Below are 6,370 nucleotides of genomic sequence, written 5' to 3' on the forward strand. Positions count from 1 at the left end.
TATATATCAGTATTTCTTCTAATAGTGTTGCACATAAACTAATGGTTCATTTCACACAGAAATACACTGCAGATGTGAGAAAGAAAACACTGGTAAGGTTTACAGGACTGATGACATCCAAGTCCATATGTCAGTGTTACTATAGAAACGATTAAAATAGGTACCTCTTACTTGCAGCATCACAATGACAAAGTAACAAGAAACTGTGTGTGTGTGTGTCAAATATCACTGTTTCTTCATAATCACTAGCATTATAAAAAAAATGAAATATAATTTAAACGTTTGTGTCCCCTTGATTTGTGATATTACTATTTTATGAAAGTGTCATCATTATAATGACCTCAAAACTGGTTGTGTGTTCCCTGAGAAGTTCTTAATCCTCTCAGTTGTAATATTCCTCTCAGCAGGTCTTCAGTAACTCTGATTGAACTAATCCACTGCATCTTTCAGATCAGGTTTCATGACACAGAGTCTTGGGATAAAACTACAAACTACGTGTTGCCTTTTTAAAAATAAATCCGGGTTCATTTGAATTCTCAATATTTGTTTTAAAAAAAACTGTAGTAGAAGTTGAGGTATGTTTTTTACTGAATTGTAAAGTTTAAACAATCAAGAAATTTTAAAGTTTAAAATGACAAAAAATAAAGACAAACTACTATTCTAAAAAAAATGCTTACACATGTATACTGCTTAAAAATACAGACCGTAAATATTTTACACTATATACATAATATACACTGATTACACATAACATAATGACCACCTGCCTCATATTGTGTTGGTCTTTCTTTGCTGCTAAAACAGTCCAGACCCATCAAGCATTAACAGCATAAACTTCTTCAGCAATTTGGTCTACAGGAGCTTGTCTGTTGGATCGGACCACACTGGCCAGCCTTGGTCGCCCATGACCCTGTCACCGGTTCACCACTGTTCCTCCCTTTGACCACTGCAGACCAGAAACAGCCCACAACATCTGCAGTTTTGGAGATGCTCTGACCCAGTCGTCTAGCCATCACAATTTGGCAAAACTCGCTCAAATCCTTACACTTGCCCATTTTTCCTGCTTCTAACACATCAACTTTGAGGACAAAATGTTCACTTGCTGTCTAATATATCCCACCCACTAACAGGTGCCTTGATGAAGTGTTAATTAGTCATCGGTCATAACTTTATCATGTCATAATGTTATGCCCAGTCAGTGTTTACACATACTGTACATACATACACTCAATGGATAATGCTTGTGGACACCTAACCATAAAATTCTATGTGGTTTTTTGAACCATTTTCTCTTATAATAACCACCACACTTCTGGAAAGATGTTTCACTACATTTTAAAGTGTGGTTGAGGAGATTTGTGCTCATTTAGCCACAAGGACATTAGTAAAGTCAGGTACTCATGTAGCTTGAGGAGGCCTAGGGTGCAGTGGGCATTCTACAATGTTGCTTTGATCACCAGCATCATGCGGATGTTAAAAAAAAAAAAAAAAAAAAAAAAACACGTGTAAAAAGAAATAAAAAAAAAAACCAACCTAAAACAATGACTTACCCGCCCAAGCTAAAGTCTTGACGTCATCATGGTCCTGATGGGAGACATGGTGCATGGCTGAAACTGTCACTCACTGTCCTAGAGACTATAGGGAAATTCTAGTATACTCTCAAAACACTTAACGCAGTGCATCTGGGCAGAGACTCACTGGAGTGTTATTATCTTGAATAAGTCACACCTGTTCAATATAATAGACACTTTCAACTAATTGGAAAATGCCATGTCTGGCCAAAAATGCTTTAATGTCTTCACAGGAAAACCTTTCCCTATGTGCCATATACTTTGCATCACACCTGTAGGGTGACTTTGTTACTCAGAAGATATTTTTTATAGAGAGAAAAATGTGACATTTCAAAGCTTATAGAAATGTGCTTGTTTGTGGAGATGTGAATGTCAGAACAGGAACACAGCCTGACTCGATAAACATACAAGGAAAATCATTTCTATTAAAAGCAATATGATTCTCAGTAATCGTTCCTCGTCAGCCCACAGGAACAAATTTGGCAATGCAATAAACAAAAATGGCAAAGACCACCCGCAGCTCTGACGAAGTCTGGGTCTCTACATCAACGCTGGTAGGAAACGATGGGACTTTTTTGGAAAAGACACATTTTGTCTCATGGGAATCTCATGCTCATCTCATGGGAATAAAATAGTAGATGATTAAATGAAAACTGATTTAGACCATTTCTCTCTAAACCTTCTATCTGCTCACAGACAAATTCATGTTTCCTTTAAAAAAAAAAAATACTAGCTACATGAGCTACAGGTAAATTACTCTTATTAAAAGGTTTGTGCTTATTCAGACACAAGGAGAGTCAGGTACTGATGTAGGCAGTGGTGGACAGTAAGTAAATGTAATTCACTTCTATATTTAAGTAACTTCTCTGCGTATCTGTACTTTACTGAAGTATTTCCAATTGGAAAATTAACTTCACTACATTTCAAGGTCAAACACAGTGCAACCTCGATACTCATGGGGGTTACATTCTATTACGAGTAACAAAAAATCCCGAGGTTTTGACTACTCCTTTTGATGGTTTCTTTTTCAAGAGGAATTGTACATGTACTGTGAACTCAACAAAAATTGTGAATTACTTGTCATAATTATTGTATTTACTACTTTAAATGAATAATACAATAAAAAAATAGTTTTTCAAACATTTTTATTATTTAATAGTACAAACTCTGTTTTAAATTGTTACTCCGAATTTTCTAGCCACTTGCGGCTTCGCACAAACTATCCGATTTTTACTCTTAGTCCAGTTCCAAATAAAAAGTCGCGAACAATTGAGGTCGAGAGTGTCAAGGTCGTGAGTATCGAGGTTCCACTGTATCTTACTTTTTACTCAACTGCAATCAATAAAAACTTAACTTTTCAATCACGCACCAAGCAACCAATCAGGGTAGAGTTTAAACACCAAACCCCCGATCATCAGTTGTTTTGATTTCTGCTAAGTGGTCTCTACTTAGCACCAACGTACAGTTCACCGTCAGTTCAACAGCAAGCAGAACATTTTGAGAGCAATTAATAATGGAAGAATCTCCTGACTCAAACTTGCCAAAACACTGTGGCCTTGTTTGAATGATTTTTTGAAGTAGTTGAAAAGAAGGTTTTGGGCTGAGAGTAACAGAGTCTTTTTACATAAACTTAGTTGATTAAGCAAAGAGTATTGTGACAAAAATGATAATAGGAACATTATAGCTATAATTAATCATCAGGTGAAAGTTTAAAGGGATCACTTTTACTGAAATAATAGTTTCCCTGGTGTATCTCTAATTTTACTCAAGTACATGGTTTGTGTACTTGGTCCAACACTGGATGTAGTGTAAGGAGGTGTTTAATAGGGTTGAGGTCCGAGCTCTATAGCAGGCTACTCAAGATCTACCCCTCCAATGTATGTAAACCAAGGAGCTCTGGGCATTGTCATGCTGGAACAAGTTTGGGACTTCTAGGTCACTTTTTGTTATTAAATACATTTCTGTTTATATTGTAAATTCCTTTCTATTTTATTTCTTTTTTACTGCAGTTCAATTCTACCTTTTTATTTTGCAAATTCACTTTTATATTTGTATTCTTAACATTTTTATCCATCTTTTTTTCCCTATTCTAGTTTATTAGAGGGACCGTGCATGTAGGATGTTTTGGAGACAAGGAGAGGGAGGCGAGATTGAGATGGTTTGGACATGTTCAGAGGAGGGACATGGGGTATATCGGTAGAAGAATGCTGAGGATGGAGCCGCCATTAAGTAGGAAAAGAGGAACACCAAGGAGGAGGTTTATGGATGTGGTGAGGGAAGACATGCAGGTACTTGGGTTGAAAGAGGCAGATGTAGAGGACAGGGGGGTATGGAGATAGATAATCCGCTATGGCGACCCCTAATGGGAGAAGTCGAAAGAAGAAGAAGAAGATTGTTATGGTTCGGGAAACCATACTCTCAGAACCATAAAATCAACTAACACCAATTAAAGAGTCAGTCAATTCTAGGATACCTGACATCTAACACAAGTTATGATACACTTTTAGAGCTAAATCACCCAAAGAGAAAGCTTGAGGTAGTGCAAGTGGAAATTAAATACAACCCAAGCCCTTTCTGGTTGTAAAGTCTAAGTGCACTGTCTACAACTTCACGTGAGTATGATTCGGTAACCCTTAAGGAGGTCCAGTTGAACTTCCACTTAAAGTTTATATTCCGAATGGAAGGAACATTGATTCTGTCAGAGAAATAAAAAATAAAATAAAAAACACTGCCGGTATTTTTAGAGGTTTATGTCCAGTATACTTTGAAGAGTTTTATCACTAGGCTAACCTTGAGCAAAATATTTTTATCACTCATTTAACACATGATGTATAAATTTACGTAATGTAGCTCCCCCATTGTTTAAGACACAGACAAATCCTGGACTAAAAGTTAATGGTGGATTTTACTGCAGAAACCTGGGTGACAGTGCAATTTATACCAGGACTAGAAATAATCTGTGTCTGCAAAAAGAGCCCATAGGGCAAATGGCAGTCTTTTAGAAGTTATAAATCTGAGGCCTTTTCCTCGACACCGGCAATTTATATCCTGTTCAAAAAGAATGGGCGAGAGAGCCATCTTGTGGTTATGAAGATGAGCACTGGGATGAACTTGAACATTACCTCATGCACTTTCTGGAAGGATTTGTCGATTTATTTCATGTATCATCAATTGGTCAGGTTTAGCATTTTGAGGTGATCTCAGATATGTGAAAAAATTAACTCAGACCCAGTTAAAATGGTGCACAATTGTATACAATGGTTTGAACACCTCTATTGATTATCTCAGTAAGATTAATTTAGGGTTCATTTTATTGATTTGTTTTACTTTAGGCCTAGAATGTAAGGTTAGCTACCCATTTTTAGCTGCAATTTGCTGTCACAGGTAAAAACCTGTGGAAAAAATACACTAGTAATGCCTGTGGGGTCGCTTGGACCAAGAAAAAAGTAGTGTTAGGTTACTACAGGACAGACTAATACAGGGAAATATATGCACTGGGATACTGGCAATTATTTCTATTAAGCTTAAGTGGTCAGGAGCAGTAATAACAATAATAATAATAATAATAATAATAATAATGATAATAATAATAATAATAATCTTCATATTCTTCGTAATCGGCTGCTCCCATTAGGGGTCGCCACAGCAGATCATCTGTCTCCATACCGCCCCCCTCAACATCTGATTCTTTCAAATCAACCACCTGCATGTTTTTTCTTACCACATCCATAAACCTCCTCCTTGGTCTTCCTCTTTTCCTCCTGCCTGGCTCCATCTTTAGCATTCTTCTACCGATATACCGCATGTGGTCTGCACATGTCCAAACCATCTCAATCACGCCTCCCTCACCTTGCCTCCAAACATCCTACTGTACATGCTCTGTCTCTCTAATAAACTTATTTCTAATTCTGTCCATCCTCGTTACTTCCAATAAAAATCTCAACTCTCTCAGCTCTGCTACCTCCAGCTCCGCCTCCTGTTTTTTAGTTAATCCCACTGCCTCTGAACCATACAAAATAGCAGGTCTCACCACAGTTCTATAAACTTTCCCTTTCATTCTTGCAGATACTCTTCTATCACAAATCACTCCTGCCACTATTCTCCACCCTGCCTGCACTCTTTTCTTTACTTTTCTAACACCTTTCAATTACTTTGCACTGTTGACCCCAGGTACTTGAACTCCTCCACCTTCACCACCTCTTCTCCCTGCAACCGCACCCCTCCACTGCCCTTCCTCTCATTCACACACATGTACTCTGTCTTACTCCTACTGACTTTCAATCACCTTCTCTCCAGCATGTACCTCCACCTCTCCAGGCTCTTCTCAACCCGCTCCCTACTCTCACCACAAATCACAATATCATCCGCAAACATCATAGTCCAGGGAGACTCCTGTCTGACCTCATCCAAAAAGTGGTCCATTACCACTGCAAACAGGAAAGGGCTCAGAGACGATCCTTGATGCAGTCCAATGTCGACCTTGAACCAGTCTGTCATTCCTACTGCACACTTCACTGCTGTCACACTGTCCTCATACATGTCCTGCACCACCATCACATACTTCTCTGACACACCTGACTTCCTCATACAATACCAAAACTCCTCTCTCGGCACCCTGTCGTACGGTTTCTTTAAATCCACAAACATAATGCAACTCCTTCTGACCTTCTCTATAATTCTTTATCAACATCCTCACTGTTGTTTACAGATGGTCACCTCTTCTCTTAGCCTGGCTTCCACTACTCTTTCCCATAACTTCATGGTGTGACTGATCAACTTTATGTACCTGTAGTTACTGC

The sequence above is a fragment of the Silurus meridionalis genome, chromosome 5 (assembly GCF_014805685.1).
Source record: "Silurus meridionalis isolate SWU-2019-XX chromosome 5, ASM1480568v1, whole genome shotgun sequence".
Classification (NCBI taxonomy): Eukaryota; Metazoa; Chordata; class Actinopteri; order Siluriformes; family Siluridae; genus Silurus; species Silurus meridionalis.